The following is a 26,078-nucleotide window of genomic DNA, read 5'->3' on the forward strand; positions in this document are numbered from 1 at the left end:
CACTGCTGCCACACATACACACAACATAATTCAAAAAGAAAATACCTCTCACCCATTTGGGGAGCCAACATATTATAAGAGAACCAGAATAGCAAGGGCTTTCTAGTGGGTATACTGAAACAATTCTTTACACTAGGCCACAGGAGCCTTATAAATAACAGGGAAATTGAAACTAACTTTAACTACCCTTTCTCTACCTTTGCACCCAGGCTCGTTCTTCTGAGTGCACATTTCTTCTCAGGCAATACTGTGGCCTTGTAAACATGGTTTCTGACCCCAACACTCACATCACTTGTCTGAACCTGTTGAGTTCACAACACCTTTCTTGTGTTCTAAAACCTGTCATGATAAAGTGGTTCAACCGGAACGACTGTTCCGTATGCTTTTATATTATTTAAATCAAATTCTAAAATTTACAAGAGAACTCCCTTTGTATCTTCAGAATTAAAAGAATATTTGTATGTTCTATGGAGATTTAACAGCTTAATAAAAACATATCATTCTAGACATAATAGTTGCCTCTGGGGAAGGTTCCAAAGGCTTTTCAATGTACAGCTTTTTGAACCATTTTAAATTTTTACCATGTGTATACATTATATATCCTAAAGTGACATTCAGTCACTAATTCACAGAAAATACAAAGTACATAAAAACATGATGCACTACACCACAGGAATGTAATCATTAAAATCCAAACTCTGAGAAACACTGAAAGACAAATAAAGCCTGGTTCTTTTTTTTTTTTTTTTAACATAACAGCAGAATGCATTTCGTTTCATTGTACACAAATGGAGCACAACTTTTCATTTCTCTGGTTGTCCACAATGCAGAGTCTCACCATTTGTGCAATCACACACGTACCTAGAGTAACGATGTCCGTCTCATTCCACCATCTTACCTACCCCTCATGCCCCTTTCCCTTTCCCCTCCCCTTTGCCCAATCCAAAATTCTTCCATTCTTCTCAGGCTCCCTCCTCCCAAGCCTGGTTCTTTAAATAAAACAAAAACTGCAGGGGAAAGAAAAAAAAGAAGTAGTTAAGTGGAACTCTATAGACTAAAAGGTACTTAAAGATCATTACCAACCAACTACAAGGTAGAGACCTTATTATACTGATCTTGATTCAAATCACCAAAAACAATGACATCTGAAACAACTGGAAATTAGAACACTGGATAGTTGATAATATGAAGGAATGGAGGGATGATTAATAGTATCATGACTGTGTCCATATATATAAAAGGTATGTTTTAAAAAATCCTTTATCTTGTCTCCAAATGATATAGTATCTGCTCTGAGATTCCCTTGAAAATACACAGGAGAGGGAAGTGTGAGGGGAACAGATGAAAGAAAACTGGGCATAAGTTGGTAATTTCTCCTCCCCACATAATGTGGTGGTTTGACGATTGTTGTTAAGATGAGTGATAGGTAGAAGAGTTTATTACATGGATTCCATGTACTTTTTAGTTAATATTTTCCATAACATATTAAGCATCTGTAAAATACAAATATTTGTAATATACATAAAGTGGTCATTTAAAAATTATACTACAAACTTGAATATATCAGGGTTTTAGGTAACAAAGGAATTTGATGATACTAAAAACAATCAGCCATCAGATCAATCTATTAGGTTTGTTAGGTGGTTTAATGGCATTGTGTTTATGGGGGGATTTTTTAAGAACATATTAATGACATGATAATTGGAATTTGCTTTGTAATTTTTTTTTTTAAACATGAAGACATGGAACAAACCAGTAAGGCAAAGGTTGGTGCCAGTTAAAATTAACTTGTGGGGCTGGGGTTGTAGCTCAGTGGTAGAGAGCTTACCTAGCACATGTGAAATACTGGGTTTGATCCTCAGCACCACATAAAAATAAATAATATAAAGGCATTGTGTCCAACTACAACTACAAAACATTTTTTAAAATGCAGGGGGAAAAAAAGATAATTTACACACACACACACACACACACAAAAAAAAACGTAAGTGGTAAATACAGAGGAGCTCCCTATTTTGCTTATGCTTCCATTTTTTAATGAAGTTTGTATGTTTACAATGTCAGGATCAAACCTTGCACATGCCAAGCAAGCACTCTACCACCAAGCTACTGGCAGTGTTTAATTTTTTTAAAGGGATGACCAGTAACAATAAAAGACTTCAAGGATTCTTCTATGTAAGAGTGGGGAAAAGAGAAATAATCTAAACTGAAATCCCTGGGATCAAATAGGGTCAGGTGGGGGTAAGGAGCTGATATGAACAACTGCATAAGATTTTTTTTTCTTTTTTATACTGTGAATTGAACACACTTCGTCATACATCCGCAATTCTTTTTACTTTTAATTTTAAGACAGGGTCTTGCTAAGATGCTCAGGGTCTCCTTATAGTGCTGAGGCTGGCTGGAACTTGCAATCATCCTGCCTCAGCCTCCTGAGTTGCTGGGATTACAGACGTGCACCACCACACAAAGTTACATAAGACTTTTAATCATTTAACTCCGAGTTTTACAAATAGTGTCAGGTATGGTAAGAAAAGTTTCATCACAATAGAAATAAACTCAAAGCAAAAAAAAAGCCTGTTTTGAGAAGGGAATTATTTCCTCTGGCCAGTCTTCTCCCAGACATCAATTTATACAGAAACTTTAAACATTCCTGAAATCCAAGAAGTAGACTGTCAGTGTGTGTTTTGTATGGGAATAAAGCTTTCCTGGCATCCTGAGCACATATGATTCTAATTGTACACAGAGTTTCTGGGCAAGAAAATAGTATTTTTTCATTCCCAGTTTTCTGGCTGTGCTCCAAGACTCTACACACGCCACTACTGGGGATTGAACCTAGGGGTCTCTACCACAAACCTATATCCCGGCCCCAATTTATTTTAAGTCAGGGTCTGGCTAAGATGCTGAAACTGGCCTTAAACTTGTGATCCTCTTGCTTCAGCCTCCCCAGTTGCTAGAATTATAAACATGATTAAACTATCTTTAGTATGATCCTTTCTCTGGGAACAAGTAGAGAGTTTTATAAATCCTTTTATAACAACATTTGCATATACATATAGCTCCACATTTCAATGATTCATATAAAATATTAAGTATTCTTTGAGGTTCTAAAGACAAATACAATCTAAAATTTCCAAATCCTACCAGAATTTCTGCTATAGGCTCACCATTAAATCCTAACTCACCCAACTGTTACTAGTAGAGAGAAAAGGCAAATTAATATCTTATGAGAGCATACTAAACCCTTATAATAACCCTAATAGGTGGGCATTATTATTGTCCAAATATTATAGAAGAGAAAATTTGTTAGTAACTTAGCGCACTAACTGGTAAGTGGCAGAACCAAAAATGAACCCAAGCAGTCTGACTCCAACATCTGGCTCTATACTACTATCTGCTATACTACTCTTTTTTTATTTTTTTAACTTTTTAAAATAATTTTAATACTTATTTTTTAGTTTTTTCAGCGGACACAACATCTTTGTTTGTATGTGGTGCTGAGGATCGAACCCGGGCCACACGCATGCCAGGCAAGTGCACCTCCACTTGAGCCACATCCCCAGCCCTGCTATACTACTCTTTACCCTAAAACTTTTCTTTCTAATACACGGAAGATGACTTATATGAACATTTCTAGACAGGATAATTAACCTTCAAAATCTTAGTTATCTTTGAGATTTACATTTTGTTTACATTATTTAAAAATACAACTGGCTGGGCCTTCTTTAAAGAAATCAAACAGTTCTAAGAGAACTGACTCAGCTATTATAACATTAGCTCTATCTATCAGGAATAATACAGGCCCCTTCCTAATTGTTTACCCTAACAGAGTGTATCAGTTAATGGATTCTACCTAGGAAACAGACATTTAATTTGACTGGCTAAGTCAAAATCACCATCTATAAAAGAAAGAGATAGGAAATAAAAAGGAAAATGAGAGAAAGGAGGAAATAAAAATTATAAAACAGAACTTATTAAAATCCCCCTAAAAGGAAAATCAAGATGCTTAGAAACATCTGGGATAGCTCATCCAGAATAAAGACAAAATGCCATAAAAAAAGAAAAAATGAATAAGGGTCTCAGAAAATTTCTAAAGCAGTGTAAGGTTTACAGTTATTAAGACAAAAATATAAATACTCTATATTAATTAAATTATACATTTAAATTATTTTTTCTACTTTAGACCAAAAAAAAAAAAGAGTCAAAAAAGTATCAAAAGGAAACACAGCATAAACTTGGGGGGGGGGGTCATCAGAATTTGCCAAACAGGATCCCCAAATGAACAACAACCCCTCCCCCCAAAAAAAATTAACTAAAAGGAAGAAGTTTTAAAAGGAATATGAATTTCCAGAGCTAAAAGAGAAGCAGGTGCTCACTTTGGCAGCACATATACTAACACTGGAATGATACAGAGAAGATTAACATGGCCCCTGTACAAGGATGACACAAAAATCTGTGAAGCATTCATTTTTGAAAGCAGTATGGAGATTTATCAGAAAACTTTGAATGGAACCACCATTTGACCCAGTTATCCCACTCCTTGGTATATACCCAAAGGATTTATAATCAGCATACTATAGTGGCACAGCCACATCAATATTTATAGTAGCTCAATTCACAATAGCCAAGCTATGGAACCATCGTAGGTGCCCTACAACAGATGAATTGATAAAGAAAATGGGTTATATATATATACAAAGGAATATTACTCAGCAATAAAGAATGAAATTATGGCATTTGCCAGTAAATAGATGAAACTGGAGCTCATCATGCCAAGTGAAATAAGCCAATATCCAAACACCAAAGGCCGAATGTTCTGACATGTGGATGCTAACACAATAAAGGGGGGAGGAAAATAGAAGTTCATTGGATTAGACAAAGGGGAATGAAGGGAAGGGAGAAGAGGATGGGAATAAGAAAGACAGTAGAATGAATCACACATAATTTTCATATGTTCATACTGAACATGAATACATGACCAATGAAACTCCACATCATGTACAACCCCAAGAATGGGATCCAGAATAAGTTATACTCCATATACGTATAATATATCAACATATACTCTACTATCATATATCTAAAAATAACAAAATAAATAACAATAGAGGAACAAGTTAATAGATATAAAAGTCTTCAGATTAATAGGGCCCACTGGGTACTCAGATGAAAAGAGACCAAAACACATCCCTGGGAAATTTCTAGTCCTAGCCACACTAACATAGCAGTTTAAGAATAGAAAGAAGGGGTTGGAGGTGTATGCAGTGGTAGAGTGTATTGCCTAGCATGAAAAAGGCACTGGATTCAATCCCCAGCACTAAAAAACAAGAAAAAAACTTTTATTTACAGTATTTTCCTACACTAAAATTGGGTAGAAGAACCAAGAAAAGTACTTAAATAATGTTGATATCCTTACACATAATTTCCTGCAATTGCAGATTCTAATATATGCCCCTAATCAACCATTGTTTTAAAACTAGTTTTACATTGGAGATAACCAAGTATATTCTGACGCTCCTTAGACAGAAATTTTTTATGGTAAATATTTTTATTTCTTGTAAATTTGCCCTATTATTAAAAAATAGACAAGTTGCTAATTTTCAAAAAACATTAAAAGACAGAATATGCTAATCAGAATATAAAATTGAAATTATTTTATGTGGAGGCAGAGGAAAACTATCCCCATTAATAAGGAAGTTTCTCCTAAAAATCCAAAATAGCAGAATCTACTCACTGTCTTCCTCTCTATTCCTCTATTAAAATTTCTACACAGCTATAGGATTGTAAATTTTGCCTTCCTGCTGAATCTAATATTTAGGCCCTAAGCAACTCAGTGAGACCCTGTCTAAATTAAATATAGCAAAGGGCTAGGGATGTGGCTCAGTAGTTAAGGGCCCCTGAGTCCAATCCCTGGTACCAAAAACTACATGTGTGTTTGTGTATATATACATTTTTATATACATTTTATGCATTTTTTAATATATTTACAATGTTAACTATTTTATAGCTTTCTCATGGTAACATTCTTTTCTACCTTTACTCATGAGACAAAATATTTTCTCAGCATCTATAAGGCGCTTGGAATAGAGAAGACAAATAGACAAAAGTTCTCAAGGATTAACATTCTGATAATGAGACACAATAAATAATAGTCATAATAAGTAAATGGTGTAGAATATATTTCAAGTGGTTAACTGCTAAGGGGTAAAACAGATTAACAAAACCTTTCCATTGTCAACCCTCTACTTGTCCTCTAAATTATACTTCCTATAAAGCTATACAGTTGTAACTTGCCTTTCTGCTGAATGTAATATTTAAGGAAGGTGAGACATAAGGGAGGTTAGAAATACCAGAAAGAAAAGCAGTTGCAATTTTAAATAGGGTGGTCAGCACTGACCTCCTTGAGAAGATACTATATGAGGAAAGATTCTAAATAGGTCAGAAGATAGGTATGAAAATTCATCTAAGGGACTAACATTCTAAGCACAGGGAACAAACAATCAATACAAATAACAATGCAAACACTACCAAGCAAAAATATCAGTAATTGGTGGGACTACAAACTGGTGAAACCACTCTGGAAAGCAGTATGAAGATTCCTCAGAAAACTTGGAATGGATCCACCATTTGACCCAGTATATACCCAAAAGACTTAAAATCAGCATGTTCGTAAAAGCTCAATTCATAACTAACCTAGGTGCCCTTCAACAGATGAATGGATAATGAAAATGTGGTATATATACACAATGAATTATTACTCAGCTATAAAGAATGGAATTATGGCATTTGCCAGTAAATAGAACTGGAGACTATTATACTAAGTGAAAAAGCCAATCCTAAAAAAACCAAAGGCAAAATGCTCTAATGTATGGATGCTAACACACAAAAAGGGGGAGGAGAATAGAAATTCATTAGATTAGACAAAGGGAAATGAAGGGAAGGGAAAGGAGATGTGAATAGAAAGACAGTAGAATGAACTGGACATAACTTTCCTGTTCATATATGAGTACACTCTGAATCATATTTGTAGATTAGATATTTATAATGAACCATTTTTTAAATTTTGGTCTTTACACTGTATGTAAAATAACTCCTTGCTTTTAGGAATACAAATATTCAGCAATGAAAAACAACATGCCTGCAACTTACAAATGGTTCAGAAAAAAGAAACTTTGTTATATACCTATATTTACTAGAAAGAGAGAAAAGAGATAAAGAAGAGAAAGAGAAGAGATAAACATTTTATCAAAGTTGATAAAATGTTAACATTTGGGTTAACATTTCTCTGTACTTCAATATATTTAACTTTTATTAATCTAAAATTGTCAAAACACAATATTTCTGAAAGAAATATTTTTTATAACAATATTAACAAACAACAGTATACTCAATTAAATAAACCATATATGAGTACACAACCAGTGTAACTCCACATCATGTAAAACTTCCCATAGCACAAGAATGGGAAGTTATACTCCCTGTATGTATAACATGTCAAAATACATTCTGTCATACATAACTAAAAAGAATAAATTTATTTAAAATACCAGCAATTGCTATTCATTTCTTATCAATATATCCCTCTTCCCCTGGAGGGGGCGCGGAAAAAGTAGACATTTACAGAATTTGACCTCCAGATAGGAAGGATGATAACCTAGTAGAAGTATTTCCAAGTATCTCATCATAGGTCAAGAACTTTTAAGTTTCTTTACTACAGAAATGACACTTTCAAAAATACTAATGGCATATTAATATCTAACTCCTCTCCCACTGCGAAAGATCAAAACATTGGTACTAGAATTCTAATCATTTTTCCATCAATTTCCCAAACTCCAGTCCAATGAGAGAAGACAGAATTAATGCATATGCCCCATACAAGGTGCCATGCCATGTGCCATGGAAGCTAAGTAAGAGGTTTATGTTCTCCAAGGCCTCCAAATATTGTTGTATAAGAAAAACACCTTTTTCTTTTTTTGAAACAAGGTCTCACTAAGTTGCCCAAGTTGGTCTTAAACTCCTGGGCTCAAGCCCATCCTTCCATCTCAGCCACTTAAGTGTTGGAATTACAGCCCTTTTTTTTTTCAAAAGGAAATATAGCTCATAATATTACATAGTATTAGCACAGAAAATTATTATGAGGACTGGGGGTGTGGCTCAGTGGTAGAGCGCTTGTCTGGCATGTGTTGAAGCCCTGGGTTCAATTCCCAGCACCAAAAAAAAAAAAAAAAAAAAAAAAGTTGAAGAAACATTTCGACATGCTAAGGAATGTGCATTAGAAAAAACAAGAGTATAAGAAGGAAAAAATGCTAAATTAGCCTTATGCCCTAAATTCTTGTTTTGTTTCATTTCTTGTGTTTTGATATGGGGTATCACTACGCTAGAAAGCCTCAAAAATCTTGGGCCAAGTGTTACTTCCTGCTTCAGCTTCCCAAGTAGCTGGGATTAAGGTATACCAACATGCTCAACTTACTTTGCTTTTGAATTAAGATAACAATTCCTGCCAGGCATGGTGTGTTGAGAGCCACAGCCAAAGGGGCCCCAGCAAACTTCCAGCTGCCTGCAAACTTCCAGCTGCTGGCTGATGATTGGCTCACAGCGGCCCCAGCAACATCTAGCTGATTGGCTCCTCTGCGGTGATGCTCATTGGACTGTTTCCCTGCCCTTTCAGACCACGGAGCTGCTCATTGGGGGACTTTTTTGGCTCCGCCCACGTGACCCAGCCAATCGGCCTCAAGAGCAGGAGGATTGTGGGAGGTGGAGAGAAGCTTGGGGGGAGAGAGAGGCTTGGGGAAAGCCGGTGGTGGCAGTTGAGGCTCTGAGGGTTTTTCCTGAGAGGCTATTTTGTTTGTCGTGTGTGGTTCTAAAAATAAAGTTAGTTTCTTTTGACAAGTGGCTCCTGATTGTGCCCAGCCAGACTGCGGCATTTGGTGTATATATTCCCCAAAGATAAACTTAAAATAACCCTTTTTACTCTAAACTTTTTAAATTTGGATTCATCAGGACTTAGTGCTGCGGAAAGGCATATGTGTCCAAAAAATGTACATAAGCCCAAGGTACTTTGGAAGGATATTCTAACAGGACAATGGAAAGGTCCTGACCCAGTAATTGTCTGGAGTCGAGGGTCTGTTTGTGTTTCCCCACAGGGAGAACAGCAGCCGATTTGGATTCCAGAGAGATTAACCAAGGTCCTGACCCAGTGATTGTCTGGAGTCGGGGGTCTGTTTATGTGTTTCCACAGGGAGAACAGCAGCCGATTTGGATTCCAGAAAGATTAACTAAAGCGATTTCTACAGACCAAAAAGAAGATGATTTGGCTCAAATCCATAACAACTGATATCCAAAACTCCAGTTTGGCTATTCTTACATCTGCAACAGAACCAGGATGCTTTTTTCAATATCTATTTTATTATTGCCCTTTGCCATATCATGAAGTTCTATTTTCTTTTTTGAGCTCATACAGACCTAGGTTAATGTTTTGCTAATCAGTTCTATTTTTTGACTATAGAGTTTTTAAGCATTGCAATGGAGATTTCACCTGTAAAAAGTTATAAGGCCTTTACTATAATGTTATGTGTTGTATGTATTATATTATGTGTGCACACTTGTGTTTTGTGTTATATGTTTGAATGTATGTATGTCCATATATCATATATGATGAGCGCTCATGATAAAATGGATCCAAATATTTTTTTTTCACATGATTTATATGGTTTAATTTAAATTGGGTAAACAACTGTTGAGGATTGTTTTAATATGTAAACAAAAAAGAAGGTTAACAGATCTGTTTACTTTCACCTTTCCTTTTCATTATATTTAATAATTCTCTTAAAGATAATGTAAATTGTTAAGAAAATTGTTTTCTTTTAGTGCCTTCTGTAGTGTTACATAATTTTTTCTTTAGCCATTATTGCCAGAATTCCTATCTTCATCCCAGTGCCGGTGAAGACAATGTAAATTGTTAAGAAAATTGTTTTCTTTTAGTGCCTTCTGAAATGTTACATAATTTTTTCTTTAGCCATTATTGCCAGAATTCCTATCTTCATCCCAGTGCTAGTGAAGTGAAAGATAAAACCAATCTACAGCTTCTACAATAGCCATCACTGAACTGCTTGCAGAACTTGACTGGACACATTGTGAGCTCACCTGTATGCATTGTGAACTATCTGTTGGTACAGCGAATTGTGGTAGTGCTGGAGTATTTTTGCTGATGGTGTCACCGGTGGTACAATTTTTCAAAGGAGCCCTCAATTGGCTTAATGTCATGGCATTTTGCATCCTCCTCTACTAGTGATGGTCTAAAATTTGGGGGCCAACAGAGGTGAGGCAAAGAACCTCACCCCCCCACAGGTGCAAAGGCCTATCCACAAGTATGGACCGGTAGTCAGTGACGGGTATGATCCAATTGCAGTGGTACCAACCTAAGACAGGAGGCTGACGCCTAGAGGTCAGTTCATCCGATGACGGGTAAGGACCATATGTTGAATTGGACTGCCTAACAGGCACGGTCCCTAAGCCACATGCTTGTTGTTTAAACAGAGAGGGGGAGATGTTGAGAGCCACAGCCAAAGGGGCCCCAGCAAACTTCCAGCTGCCAGCAAACTTCCAGCTGCTGGCTGATGATTGGCTCACAGCGGCCCCAGCAACATCTAGCTGATTGGCTCCTCGGCCCCAGCAACATCTAGCTGATTGGCTCCTCTGCGGTGATGCTCATTGGACTGTTTCCCTGCCCTTTCAGACCACGGAGCTGCTCATTGGGGGACTTTTTTGGCTCCGCCCACGTGACCCAGCCAATCGGCCTCAAGAGCAGGAGGATTGTGGGAGGTGGAGAGAAGCTTGGGGGGAGAGAGAGGCTTGGGGAAAGCCGGTGGTGGCAGTTGAGGCTCTGAGGGTTTTTCCTGAGAGGCTATTTTGTTTGTCGTGTGTGGTTCTAAAAATAAAGTTAGTTTCTTTTGACAAGTGGCTCCTGATTGTGCCCAGCCAGACTGCGGCAATGGTGGATAGGCCTTAATCCCAGCAACTCTAGCTTCAAAAGTTCAAAGCTAGCCTCAGCAAATTAGCCAGACCCTATCTCAAAAATAAATAGAAAGGGCTGGGGATGTGGTTCAGTGGTTAAGCACTCCTTGGTTTAATCTTCAGTACAAAAAGAAAAGGAAAAAAAGACAATTCTTTAAAAACATTACTCTTCTTGTCTTCCTGTCAGTTTACTGTGAAGTATTTGTAAGCAGGAGGTTTCTCTGTTTCCCTTAACCATCAATTTCCTCTTAGGAGTGATCTAAATAAAATGCAAACTCCTGACATTGCATTACTTGAGCTAACTGTGGAGTCCATGTTTTTAAGGAATTATCAGTACATTAGAGTAGAAGTATATTCTCTCTCTACCTATCAGGCAATGAAATTGACAATATAAAACACTGTCAACAAGAATTTGGAAAAAGTAGGTATAGTCTCAAACTACAAATACTCTAACCCAGTATTTTATTTCAGGAATTCATTCCACAAAATAACACAGAAACAAGGTTGTTCATTATAGCATTGTTTGTAATAGAAAAAAACAACACTGAAGACTGCATTTCCCAGCCTCCCTTTGAGATGTGGCTGTAACACTAAATAATAGCTAATGAAACATAACTGTAAGTGCTGTGAAATGGCAACTTCTAGAAATCTTCCTTTTAAAAGGCTGACATGTAACCTCTGCCCTTCTTCCATTCTGCTGCTTGGAAAGGGTACAGTAGCTGGAGATCCAGCTAGATCAGGACAATATTTGTTCTACAAAAGTATAGAAAGATCCCAGATAAGCAGGAAAGTGATAGTGAGAAAGGAGGGCAGAATGGATCTCTCTATATATTGACTGTGCCATTTTTACATGGGTATGTATAGAAAATTGCCAAAACTCACTGAACCATCCATTTACTATATGTGCATTTTACTGGGCTCATTATGCCTCAATTTAAAGAGAGTGAGAAAAAGATCACAGCCAGAGTGCTATACCAACACTAATGCATGTTCCTATCTTTTACAGGAGAAAACTTTTCTGTTATTTAATAAGCCACTATTTATTTTAGGCTGTCTCACAGATACCCTCTTTATATAGCAATATGTAAATGTAATGACAAAAATCTATTAAGTAAAAAAAGGCAAGATAACAGTATGTAGAGCATGCTGCAATACATAGACACACACACACACACACACACACACACTTTTTTTTTTTTTTAAAGAGTAAGGACAAGCAGTCAAGGATGAGGTCAAGACAAGGATGAGGACAAGAAATCCTCTGAGGATGAAGACAAGTCTTAGAGCCTCCTGGACTGAAGGCCCCAATCAGGCTTCCATGGCTATGGGCCACAGTGACACCAAACCCTCAACCATAAACACCCAAAGCACTCCATTGTCTGCTCTGTCAGTTACTGTCCATCCAGCCAGAGACCCTAATCTAAGCATAGGCCAGGACAGGCTAAATGCTTACAAGGAGATCTACTGACACTCTCAGGGGAGCCAACAGGAGAAATGGAAATAAAACATGTTGTCAGGAAAAAAAAAAAATTTAAACGGAGACTAGAATATATACTGGAAGAATAATCAAGAAATCAATAACATCGTTGCTTCCAGAGAGTGGAAAAGCATGCCCAAAACACTGAAGGAAAAAAAAAAAAGAGAGAGAGAGAGAACTTCGCACCTTATGCATTTGCTTTGTTTTTTTGATTTGGGGTTTTCTTTTACAGTGGTAGGGGTTGAACCCAGAGCTTCTTGCATGGTAGGTAAGCACTCTTACCACTGAACTACATACTCCCTCCCCCCACTGCTGCCTTTAAAATTGTATAAATTGCCCAGAGTCGCCTTCAACTTTCATACTCCTGCCTCAGCCTTATGAATAGCTGGAATTACAGGTATTTACAACCACACCCTGCTACCTTTTGTGTTTTGAACCATGTAATAAACACATTACTTACCCCAAAAAAATATTCTTTAGACCATGATTTCAAGATGATCCCACACTCAGCTAATTACCAAGAATCACTAGCTATCATGAAAATGACAAAAAAATTAAGTGTTGAAAATTCAATATTTTTGAAGGAAAAGAGCAAGAAAAGGAACCAAAAGGAGAAGGAAGCATTGGGGCTGTTTTGCCACTGTAAATATATAATACATATTTAATTTATCATTATCTTCTCATAGTGAAGAAACAAAAGCAACTAATTAAAAAAAAAAAAGCCAACAAGCCTTTTCTCCAATCTGCTAAAGGAAGCATACAAAAGGTTCTTTCTTGGAGGAGCACAGATTCTAAAGAGTTAAAAATAGGAACATTTGTAAATCCTGTGAATCAGATTAGAGACTGAAACAAAGTGATTATCTGAAAAATGTATCATATTGACCTTCCCTTGTTTTCTTTAAAATATGTCTAAACTCTATTACCTTTTTCATGGCATAAACAAAATAGTTAACCTAAAATTTAACTAGACCATTCTTAACTACATCATTTAAATCAACCTATTTTTGTATAGCTATGACTGGCATATATAATTTTATATTCCATTTTCCTGTTCTTATTTCTATGTGATAATTACATTGTATAAAATAATCTTCCTTTACCTTAGAAATATCCATAAAATTTGCATTTTTCTTTTTTGTTGCCATTTTTGTGGGACTGAAGATTAACCCAAGGCCTCCTGCAAGCTAAGTACATGCTTTACCACAGAGCTACCACCACCAGCAAGCCCCATTTTCTGGCACGAATTCTAGAAATGACAGTCTCCATCAGACAGTGGAAACCTCTGGGCATCTTATTGATCCATTCCAATTACAAATAACCTCTTAAGCAATAAATACATACATTTAAACTCATAAAGGTGACATTTATCCTTTCTGACTAATTGTAGCATATATATCAAACTGCTGGGATGAGGATATATTTTGGTGGTAAGAGCCCTTGCTTAGCATGTATGAGGCCCTGAGTTGGATCCCTAGCAGAGCAAAACAAAACACATCAAAACAAAAAAATCATCAAATTGTTTCTAACAGGGTTCAAAAGTGTCAAACAAAATCCCCTTTAGTAGCCAACACTAGGAGTGTAGTTCAGTGGTAGAGAGCTTGCTTAATATGCTAGAAGTCCTGTCATGCTAGATGACAGGGAGGAAAAGAAAAAATAATTGATGTGTCAGTGTGGGTGTGGGTGTGGGTGTGTACACCTGGGATTGAACCCAAGGGTGCTTAACACTAAGCCACATCCCCAGCCCTTTTTATATTTTATTTTGAAACAGGATCTCCCTGACTTGCTTGGACCTCACCAAGTTGTTGGGGCTGGCTTTAAGCTTCCAATCCTCCTGCCTCAACCTCCTTAGCTTCTAGGATTACAGGACTGTGCCACACACCCAGCAAGGGGAAGAAAATTCTTAAACTTGGTGACCAGTGTGGAAATTTTGTTCAGGGCTTCTGGAATACTCCTAGACACAGACATAATCATCAGCCTTTTCAAAGTAAGTGTTCTTGAAGTAAAGAAAACACTTTCTGATAGTGTTATTCTATAAAACAGTTTCAGCAACATAGAATAAAGGGATATTCAAATGTGGTAGGTTCAAAGTAGACATACATTAACATATAATGAACAGGGAAATAAAATTAAGCTTTGATCCTTTCATACAATAAAAATGGTAAATTTTTTAACAAAATCTGACTACACTGAGGTTTACTAATGAAGTGTTAACATGGTTTTCTCCTAAAAGAGACAAAAATTTAAGTTTACATCTGCCAAGAACATTAAATCGAATTTATATTGAATCTTCACTGTCACTTTAATGAACCAATAAGACTAACATCCAAGTAGAAACGTAGGAAGTTGCTCACTTAAAAAAAAAAAAAAATCGGAAGGAAAAAAAGATTTTCTAATTTCTACTAAGTTATCGATTTGAAAAAGAAAAAATGGGCTAAGAATTGTTTGTGAAGGAGTAATTATTTAGCTTTACACCTCTTTGTTCTCTACATTTTAAAACATGACAATTAAATTTCAAGAAAGATAAGGCAAGGTAAAGATTTACAAAATAAAACAACTTCAGTTAAGAACTGAGGTGACTTTTTTTAGTAACTTATATAGCAAAACTCTACGTAACTGAAATCTTTCATAATACAGACTAAATGGCCAAATCAAATGAAGAAAATGTAAAATAATTCATCCTTTACATTCAAGAAATAAAACAGTAACCTGGCTTATCTTTTCACTGAAGCCAAGCACAGTAGTGCATGACTGTAATTCCACCGCTCAGGAGGAGGAGGATTGCAAGTTTGAGGCTAGCCTCAATAATTTAGCAAGACTCTCTCTCAAAAAATAAAGAGGGAGGGAATTATAGGTCAGTAGTAGAGCATCCCTGGGTTCGATTCCCAGTACTAAAAACAAACAAAAGAAAGCATTAAGTTTTACTTAAATTTCGAGACCACATTGTTAAAAATATAGTTTCTAAATATTTTATGCTGTATTTTACCATATAATAGTCACAGATTTTATGCCAAATATTTGGTTAAAAATTAAGGTACAACCATTGTATTTTTTAAAAACTGTGCCAGAATTACTTTAAAAATCACTTATTACTATCTTTGGTGTAAGATTAGAATGCATGGATACTTGTGAATATATGTTAAAACTGAATATTTCAAATCGACACACATATGGTCATAACAGTTTAGCAATCAGTTTTTCGGGGGGGGGGCAGCTAGTTCACACATTAGTTGCTGATTTGTGCATTACAGTCAGAAAATTACACTTGAGAAAATTTATTGCGATTTAACAAAATTTAATTTCGCATCTGAAGATTCTGCGCTCTCACTGGTTTTGTTGTCTGGTGTGCTGTCCTTCGCACTACTCATTATTTTTTTTCCATTACTACTGCAGCACTCTAAACATATACCACATAAGTTGGTTTTCAGAAATATATTAATAAGGCATGAACACTAAGAATTCTAGGCTCCTGGTTCACAGTGTGCAGGAAAACAACTGTGTATCCATCCATGTGCCACTGGTGAATACACTCCTCCTCCTCTGTTTACCTTTTAAAGGTGTGACAAACAGAATTATATCATGCAACAATTACATGATAAAAGGTTACAAACCAATTTTCGGACCAAAAAAAAAAAAAAAGTGGTGCAACAATTACACAGTGTTGACAATTACGCAGTGAAATTCAGTACTGCGAATTTTAAGTGTAAAAATATTTTATATTATACAATCTTTAAAAATATATGTGTAACTAGAATATAAAATTACATTTTAATTTGAGGAAAAGTTACAACCTCTTACCAGCTAATTTAAAAAAAATTGAACTCTTCAATAAAATTAATATTTTGACTTTAAAAAACAGTAATAAAAAATAAGTTTTTGGAGAGTGCTATTTGTCAAAGAAAATTAAGATTTATAAAAACTGTACTATGAAAAAAGTGACAAGTTAATGTACTCAGCATAATGTTGACATGAGCAAGAAACACACACTGTGCTTTTTCTAAGAAATAAATTCCACAAATTCAAGCTAATTATTATCACACTAAATAAAATGTAGACAAAATGTTGAAAATAATGCTTCCTTAAAGTCAAAATCTCTCCTATTCTCTTATTTTCAAGATACATTCTGATTAGTTCTCTGTAATAGTACCCCAAAGGGCTAAAATATCACTATGGAAGAGCTCTTCATCTAGGAAAGATGACAACTTTGAATTACAGAAACCTACTTCCTACAGCTAAAGTGACTGGGGACTGTGAAAATACTGAGAATCTCCAGAGAATAATACTGATGACGGAACTTGAAATAAGATATCTTGTCCTACTTTGGAAACAAGTCCAACTCAACTGTTCTCAGACAATACAACAAATGTACTTTTTGAGATATACTTATCAAAACTCATTTCATCGTCAGAAACTCCAGTTCATCAATAATTCCCTTCTATAGTTCCAAAGGTGATTTTACAACTTCAAATAAACAATTCTACAAACAAAATTTATTTTTTAAAAAACCAAATGAACACTTTAGTATTGTGATACTAGGGACTAGACCCAGGACATTCTACCCTTGAGCTACATCCCCAACTCCGCCACCCCCACCCCGCTTTTTTTTTTATTGTCACGCAGGGTCTTGCTAAGTAAGTTGCTGAGGCAGGACTTGAACTTGAGGATCCTTCTCCGCAGTCACTACATCCCCAGACTTTTTTATTTTGTATTTTGAGACAGGGTCTCACTAAGTTGCTTAGAGCATCACTGGTTTGCTAAGGCTGGCACCAAACTTGCAATCTTCCTGCTTTGGCCACTGTGATTACAGGCACGCTCCACGGCACACAGCATGAAGTCTTAAATGAGATTTTTAAGCATGCCATAAAAACCCAGAGCAGGTTCTTGTTTAAGAGAGTAATATTTCTGGGCGTGGTGGTGCAGGCCTGTAATCCCAGTGGCTCAGGAGGCTGAGGAAGGAGGATCATGAGTTCAAACCCAGCCTCAACAAAAGCAAGGCTCTGAGCAACTCAGTGAGACCCTGGTTTCTAAATAAAATACAAAATAGGGCTGGGCATGTGGCTCAGTGGTTCAGTGCCCCTGAGTTCAATCCCCATTACCAAAAAAACAAGAGAGAGAGAGAGAGAGAAACATCATCCCAGAATTTTTGTCCAATTAGCATCTGTGAACACAGATTGAAGAGAGTAAACAATGGAATTATGAAAAACAAACAATTACAGAACTTTAAATTCAGATCATTGGTCTAGACATACGCTTCCAATACAAGTGCTAATCAACATGTGGTTTGAGACCTAAAATATCACTCACCTAAACTTGAGTTGTTTAATATAAAATGCACTTCAGATTTCAAAGACTTCACATGACAAAAGGACCATAAACTACTCTGATATTTTTTATATTGATTATACTGAAATCATAACATTTGGGATACACTGTGTTAAATAACATAATTTAAATTATTTTCACTCAGGCTAGAGAATGCAGCTCAGTGGTAGAGCACTTGCCCACCAAGCACAAGGCCTGGATTCAAACCCAGCACTGCAAATACATACATATATACATTTTTTCCACTCTTTTTCCTTTAATGATGGCTAACTAGAATTTTTTTTTTCTTTTTTCAGTATTGCAGATTGAACTCGGGCACTCAACCACTGAGCCACATTTTGTATTTTATTTGGAGACAGGGTCTCACTGAGTTGTTTAGTGCCTTGCATTTGCTGAGGCTGGCTTTGAACTTGTGATCCTCCTATCTAAGCCTCCCAAGCCACTGAGATTATAGGAGTGCGCCACCACGCCCAGCTATAATTTTTTAATTATACATATGACTCCCATTGATTTCTATTGGAAAGTACTGCTCTCTATTGTTATCTCAACTTTTCTGACACTCTCACTCTCATCATGAATGTGTTCTCATGTTTATATATTTATAAATGTGATGCATAAGTCCTAATATACAGTATAAAATATTACATAAAAATGCCAAAAGGAATTAAAAGTAGAAATTTTAATTTTTTCTTTTTGCAATTCAATGAACTATCTCATACACTCCATACTGTTTAGACTGAGGGCATCAGCACAGAGATTAAACAGGAAAAAATAAACCCAAATAAAAGAATCACTAAAAATTTAGTGACTGGTTAACTATGAATATAGATGTAGGCATAAGCTGGACAGAATGGTAACTGAGAAGACTAAACAATAAGGGTTGGATTATAAAATGCAACAAAGGGCCAAGAACACAGCTTTAGATAGTCTTTAGACAGATTTTATATCAAATCTTCTCTGGATCCTTAAGTAAAAGCCTGGCATAGTCTGATGGCTGTTACATAAAAATACCTTCAGCCAGTCATGGTGGGCAAACCTGTAATTCCAGTGACTGGGGATGCTGAAGTAGGAGGATCCCAAGTTTGAGGCCAGCCTCAGCAACTTATCAAAGTATAAAACCTGTCTCAAAGTATAAAACCAAAGGGTTGGGGAGGTAGTTCAATGGTAAGGTGCCCCTAAATTCAATCCCAATCCACAATCCCCACCACGAGAAAAAAACCAGACTGGGTAATTTATAAACAGAAATTTCTCACAGTTCTGAAAGTTAAGTCCAAGATCAAATGCACTGGCAAATTCAGTGTCTGGTGAGGGCCCATTCTTCTTAAATAGAGCTTTCTTACTGCTGCATCCTCTTAGGATAGAAAGGTCAAAGGATTCCATTTGCCTCAGTTATGGCACTATTCCTATTCACAGGGGCTCCATACTCCAACCCTAAGCATATCTGAAGTACCACCTCTTCATTATTACATTGAAAATTAGGTTTCAACACAAGTTGTGGGGAAGGGGACACAAACATTCGGACCATAGAATTCCACTCCTGGTCACTCAAAATTTATTCCCTTCTCACATGCAAAATATATTCCTCTCTGGGCTGGGGTTGTGGCTCAGTGGTAGAGCACATGCCTCACATGTGTGAGGCACTGGGTTCAATTCTCAGCACCACATATAAATAAATAAATAAAATAAAGGTACATCAACAACTAAAAAATTTTTTTTAAATGGTCTCAATGGTAAACACACACACACACACACACACACACATTCAATTCTTCCAAACAGCCCCAAACAAACATCTTATTCCAGCAACTCAAAAATCTAAAGTCCAGAGTCTCACCTGAATCACATACAAGTGAAAACCAGAAGTGTGATTCATCCTAAGGCAGATTTCTCTTCAGTCATAAGTCTGTGAAATCAAGTCTGCTTCCAAAATACAATGGTGGGTCAGGCACAATTCCAAAAGGAGAAAGCAGAAAACAAAGATAACAGGTCTCACCGAATCTTAAACCCAAAAGGACAAACATTAAACCTTAAGGCTCCAAAATAATCTCCTCTGACTTGATGTCCTGCCTTCCAGACACACTGTGCTGGGGACTGGGCCCCAAGGTTCCAGGTAACCTTGCTCTCATGGCTTTGCTGAGTACGATGCATGCTGCAGCTCTCCACCAGTTGGAAGTAAGGTGCCTGCATCTCTCCCATACTGGACTAGCTCTTCAAGGGTCTTGAGGGCATCCCTGTCCCATGGCTCCACTGGACATTTTCCCTAGTGGCAGCTTTCTGATGGCTTCAGTCTTGTGACAGTTCTCTTCCTGGGTGCCAAAGTTCTCCAGAGCATCCTTTGAAATCTAGGTGGAGGTAGCAATGCCCCCAACACACAGTTCATGCACTCTGCCTTGGAATAAATAGCATCACACAAACTTTACGATCTGTGACCTCCAGAAAGGTGGCCACAGTGGTCAGTACCATACCCATCGGTGCACAGGAGCCACAGCTAGGACAGCCAAAGAATGATATGCTGGAATACAGGGAGTAGAGGCTTTAAATCATTCTGCCGCCAAAGCCCCAGCAACAGGCAGGGCAGCCCTAAAGACCTGACATGCCTTCAGGGTTACTATATTGATAAATAGGCACATGGCTTCCAAATACCCATACTAATCTCCTTAACCAAAGTTTACCTGGCCACACCCTGGGCACTCTCTTCTGAACATACTTTCATTATTTACAACAAGGGCAGGTTGAGAATTTGCTGCATCTTTTAAGTTCTCCACCCCTTTTTCTTTAGCTTGATTTTCTCATCTCTCATTTTATTGTAAGTAGTCCAAAGAAGCTGTATGCACCCAACACTTTGTATTTCTCCTGCCAAATATCTATTTCATTCCTCTGAAGTTCTACTTCCATAAAGCACACGGACAAGAACACAATTCAACCAAATTCTTTATAAGAATTGTCTTTCCTCTAGTTTTCAACATGTTATTCTCATCTGAGGCATAGTCAGAATGGCCTTTACAGATATACTTCTACCAACAGTGTGTTCACTACAATTTAGGTAATCTCTAATTTCAGGCTTTCTCTATAGCTGTCTTTTGAACCCTCACCAGAAAATCATCCTTAAGGGTCCCTTCATAGCAATATAACCCAAAACTCTCCTGGCTTCTATTCATTACTCAGTTCCAAGCCATGTCCACATTTTTAACTATCTGTTATAGCTGCATCCTACATGTAGGTACCAATTTTTGTCTTCACCCATTCAGGATGCTATACTAAAGTACCTTACACTGGGTAATTTATAAACAGAAAACTGTTGCTCAGTGTTTTGGAGGCTGTAAAGTTCAAGATCAATGTGGCTACAGATCCAGAATCATTCCTTATAGATAATGCTTTCTTCCTGTAAGCTTCCTGTGTCCTCACATGGTAGAAGGAGCAAAGGGTTCTCTCAAGCCTCTTTTGTAAGGACACTATTACCATCACCTCTTAAAGGCCCTGCCTCTTATTGTGTTCATTTTTTTCTATTTTTAAGACTTAGCATAGTTACCATCCAAATTTGTTAGCAAAGTAGGTCCTTTAAACACATAGATTCGCAGATAAATGGATAGATAGGCATATAGATGGTAAAGCAAATATAGCAAAATATGAATTACAGAATCTAGATGGCAAGTATTTAAGTACTCAATATACAATACTTTTACATAAAATTTTATTCACTATAAAATTCCAGGAAAAGAAAGCAGAGACTACAAATGAAGACTGAGAGGCTCATGTATTCTCCAAGTTTATAAGTGAAATGGATTCACTTTAAAGAAAAAGAAGATATGTGTGTGCCTGAGAGTGGAAAGAACTGAACAGATATTTGTTGCTTCTCTCCATCTCTAACTTTAGGACTGCATACAAAGACTAGTGGTCTTGAGCATTTAGTCTTACCTCAAACAAAGTACTACTAGCTAAGCTTTACTCATTCTAGGACAATGCAAATCTGTAGAATCAAGGCCCTTTGCTTGTTTTGAACCATGATAATCTATTTCATATTTTATCTGAGTTTCTAACACCCCCCTTAAACTGACCTTTAGATGAAGAAACATCTAGCCAACCTGGTTTGGTTAGATGTTTCTTCATCTAACCAAAGGACGAACATTGTTCATCCTTTTGTCCAGATTCTAGCCTTTCATTCTCAAGGTCCTCTACAACAATATCAAGGATTCTTGCAGCAGACCCTGGAGGAAACTAATTTCATCCATGTCATGGTCCTTGACCCAAAGACATCAAAAATGTTTTCTGGATGAAGGAAACTCATGCTTTATAATATTATAATCACAATTATAATGGGTGCTTAGTTTCACATTTACACATACATTGTGCTAAGAGAAGAAAATGTACAAGCTGGTTTTCTGAAATTGAATATTTAAGGAAAGATCTACAGCCTTTTCTGTAGAGTACTAAATTAGAGAATGGAGCTGGAAATGAAAGGCTGATAAGTTCTTTTAACTAACACTGGGGGGGAAAAAAACTACATTTTAATTATTAATGGTCTCCTGGATAATACCAGTAGGTTCATCAGCTTCAAAATACCATAAGCATGAACTAAAAGGGAGAAGATAAATTTGGTGAAGATTAAGAATTGACAGGAATTCAATTTCCAAATGACCCAAATTCATTTGGAGCTCATGTGCTCTTTTCTGTTGTTGCTTCCAAAGGACTGCAGATCATGCACTTGCTGAATTTTGCCTTTGTCACACATGACCTAACAAGGAAGGCATTCATTATACCATAGTAGCTTCCCCTAAGTATCTGGTTCTAAACAGCTGCAAATTTTGGAAGGTAATATCAAATGATGTCTCTCAAGTATGTTCTTTCATCAACAAATATTAAAACAAGTTTATAGTCTACTAGATAAACTGCAGAATTAAACTCAAACAAATTTAAAAAAATGAAGTAGAAAATATAAGAAATAAAACTCTATTGTTAATAATTGACCCACTAAATATATTTTAAAGAATTTCTAAAATACAGCACCCTCATTCTTCATTACATTTGCTTTTATCCATCAGAAAAATGCCACATCAATAATGACTTATTTATTTCTTTCAAATGCTGTGAATAAGATGACAAAATGTCTTAAAATAATTTTTAAGCCCAATCTCTAATGTCCATATAACCATTTATGAAAAGTAAAAATTGCTTCCTAGACCCAAATCTGCAAAGCGTGGGTGAAAAACATCCTGCCAAAAGTAGAAACAGACTATAAAAAATGTTTCATAAGAGTTATGACTTATTATACAAAGATACACATAAGCTGGCTTTTTTTAAACCTGTCACTGCTCCTCAGTCACATCAGAATACACTTTATCCTCCATCTATTACATGTTCCATAAGGAAAAACAAAAACATCATAATTGCTAAGCAAAAGAGAGGAGGAAAATGCACTACACCAAGGAATAGCTATAGTACATTATCATCAATTGTTTTATTTTTTTTTTTTTTTTTTTAAGAGAGAGTGAGAGAGATAGAGAATTTTTTTTTTTTTAATATTTATTTTTTAGTATTTGGCGGACACAACATCTTTGTTTGTATGTGGTGCTGAGGATCGAACCCGGGCCGCACGCATGCCAGGCGAGCGCGCTACCGCTTGAGCCACATCCCAGCCCTCATCAATTGTTTTAAAACTCACATTTAGTTTGATTTTCATCCCTTCCCATTTATACTAGGGACACAACAGAGCCATGTAGCCTGCCCCAGAAGGCTACTACCTGTTAAAGACTAAGGCAGGTGTTCCTTTTTGTACCTCCTTCATTCCATCAACACCTTGTGATCATCCTTTCATCTTAAAGAGGTAGGCTGATTTACACCCCCTTATCAACTGCTTTGTGTTAATTCAGATGCCTATAAGTCTTTGAAGTTCCAAAGGCTCAAACTGTATCTTTAGGATCTTCACTTAATATTGTCACCATACAATTCCTAATTTCTTAAAAGGAAAAAAAACAGAATTAACAATTTTCAGTATTACCCACAACAAAGTCAAATTCCCAAAGTTATGATGAAGATCAAAACAGGATTTATTGGAAAGCTGTATCTTATGACTGTGCCATCAAATCCAATTGTAAGGGACTGGGGGCATAGCTCAGTGATGGGTGCTTCTTGCAGGAGACCTCAGTTCAATCCCCAGTACTTCCTCCAAAAAAATCCAATAGCAATTAACAGAGGCAATTTTGCTTTTATTTCCTTCATTAATAGGCATGATATAACTTCCAGCAACATATTGATGCAAAAATCCAGAGATAATGTTTCATTTGCTTTAAAGAGCAAATGGAGAGCAGGAAGTGTTGGAAAAAATAAAACAAAATCTATTACAAGTCAAGGTCAGTGACGAAGGATTGAGGACTCCTACCAAAGCTTCCTGCTGAAAACATTAATTGTAATTATGCTTCAATTTCAAGTTGGCTACTTTTGAAACTAGATTCTACTTACATGATTCTACAAAGGAAATGATAAAAAGTATTGATAAGCTGGAACATCTGAAGAGGGCCAGTAGGGCAAATGACTAGATCCTGTTGCAGTCTGACCTCTTTTGAAAACTATGGAATAAACACATTCATAGGCAAAACAAATCACTTGTTTCAAAGCTTTGTAATTTAATATTTGAAAGCACTACTGACAAAATTTTAGTTACCTGTTCAGACAAGCAGTCCTGGGATATGTTATTAAGTTATAACCCAGTATTAGTAAGAACGCAAGAAAAAGGCTGTTGCTGAGTTATAACCATAGAAAACCTTCAATTATCCATAATTGATGGGATGGGGGATACATAGGGACAAGATGGATAAATTAAATTCTCTGATGACTTAAGAAGAATGTCGGATTAATTCAAAGTTCCCTTCTTTACTATACAAAAAGTTCATTTAAGATCAGCTCTCCTTCCTCCTAAACATTCCTTAACAAAAATGCTAACAAGCAGATATCTAGCCAAAAAAGTAAGACAAACTCCAACTGGCTCTATTTTTTTCAGCAATTCCAATCACCAACCATCAAACTATGAGTTTTAATTTTCTGAAAATCACTTATATTGAAAACCCCAATGTCCTCTCTTCCCCGCCAAAACCCTCCTACCCTAATTTAGATTTTTCTCGATCAAATGTATCTCTCAACTGTACTAAAAATTAGTGTTTGAACTGAAGTTTAAGCAGTTGACAACTATTACATTAAAACTGGAAAACGCTGATATCCTGCAACTTTCGATTCAAATCCGCTGCGATTCCAGGCGTTGACAGAAAACCGAACTTCCTTTTTCTCCCCCATGGATCCTCCTGGCCCTCCCTCGAGCTAACGATCCCTCTCAGGGCCTGCTATGACATCACGGCCCCTCTCTGGAAACCCCTGACGTCACAGAGACGCGGACCCACAGGCACTATGACTTCATCGTCCACTGGCGCGGAACTGCAGTTGACCTGCGCCAGCCCGGAGGAGCCAAGGAACCATCCGTGCCTCGGTCCTGCCCGGTCCCCGAGGAAGGTTAAAGATAAGCGCCAGCTCACCTGCGCTGAGGCAAGGAAGGGCAGAGTGGCCGAGCCCAGGCGGGCGCGACCGGGCGATGCGACCCCACTTCCTCACCGCCCAAAGGTGGAGCGCAGGTCGGGTGTCTTTACACGGCCCGATCCCGCTCCAGGGGCCCGGGACCCTGCTCCCGCCCGCCGGCCAGCACGACCCTCAGCGGGCCCGCACGCGGGTAGAGGGCGCCCCGGAGGAGGCGCGGGCCACGGGTCCTTCCCGGGTCGCGCCGGGCGCCGCGAGCCCGGGACCCACAGGCGGTGCCCCCCGCCCCCACCCGCCCCGCGCCCCGGGAGTGCCGGCGGGCGGCGGGAGGGGGCGGGGAGCGGCCACGGTGGCCGCCGGCCCGGGCCGCGTTGCCCCTCGCGCCCCACTCCACTCGGCCCCGGCCCACCTGTGCTCCTGCCCCGGCCGGGGCCTGGCCTGGGGCTGCACCAGCCCGATGAAGAGGCGGCAGCAGGCCTGGCTCGCTCCCCACAGCTGAGGCGGACAGAGCACCCAGCGCGGCGCGGCGGAGCCCAACGCTCGCCCCGAAACCCATTTGTTTGGCTAAAACGGCGTGACGTCACGCGCCGGCCCAATCGATGGTTGGCCGGGGGAGGGGCCTTGCAACCAGGTGGTGCTAGCGCCCCCTGCCGGAGCCTGGGAGAGCTCTGCAGGGAAAGGGGAAAGAACAGGGAGCAGCTTCTCCTGGCCGCCAACTGGTGGAGAGAAGCAACTGGGGCGCGAGAAATCCAAC

At 37.9% G+C, this 26,078-nt stretch overlaps 1 protein-coding gene and 1 non-coding gene across 5 annotated transcripts in view; one reads left to right on the plus strand and one right to left on the minus strand.

The window, feature by feature from the left end:
• The window catches only part of Fbxo34 (F-box protein 34), a 78,354-nt gene extending 52,477 nt beyond the window's left edge, over positions 1 to 25,877 (minus strand). The window contains exon 1 of one of the 4 annotated variants that reach the window (XM_046461308.2): positions 25,734 to 25,877. The gene's annotated coding sequence lies outside the window, so the exon portion shown is untranslated. Of the gene's footprint in view, positions 1 to 19,640; positions 23,282 to 25,326; positions 25,489 to 25,733 lie in introns of those variants that run through there. The other 3 variants (XM_058584643.1, XM_046461305.2, XM_046461306.2) reach the window with 3 other exon arrangements.
• On the plus strand, positions 4,366 to 4,469 carry LOC124104864 (U6 spliceosomal RNA). Its single transcript, XR_006855548.1, has one exon. It is a non-coding gene; the product is annotated as a U6 spliceosomal RNA (small nuclear RNA).
• Positions 25,878 to 26,078: the final 201 nt, after the last annotated feature.

This window comes from Marmota monax, unplaced genomic scaffold (genome assembly GCF_021218885.2).
Source record: "Marmota monax isolate L192 unplaced genomic scaffold, Marmota_monax_Labrador192_F-V1.1 WCK01_AAM20220418_F8-fsc00001, whole genome shotgun sequence".
Taxonomy (NCBI): Eukaryota; Metazoa; Chordata; class Mammalia; order Rodentia; family Sciuridae; genus Marmota; species Marmota monax.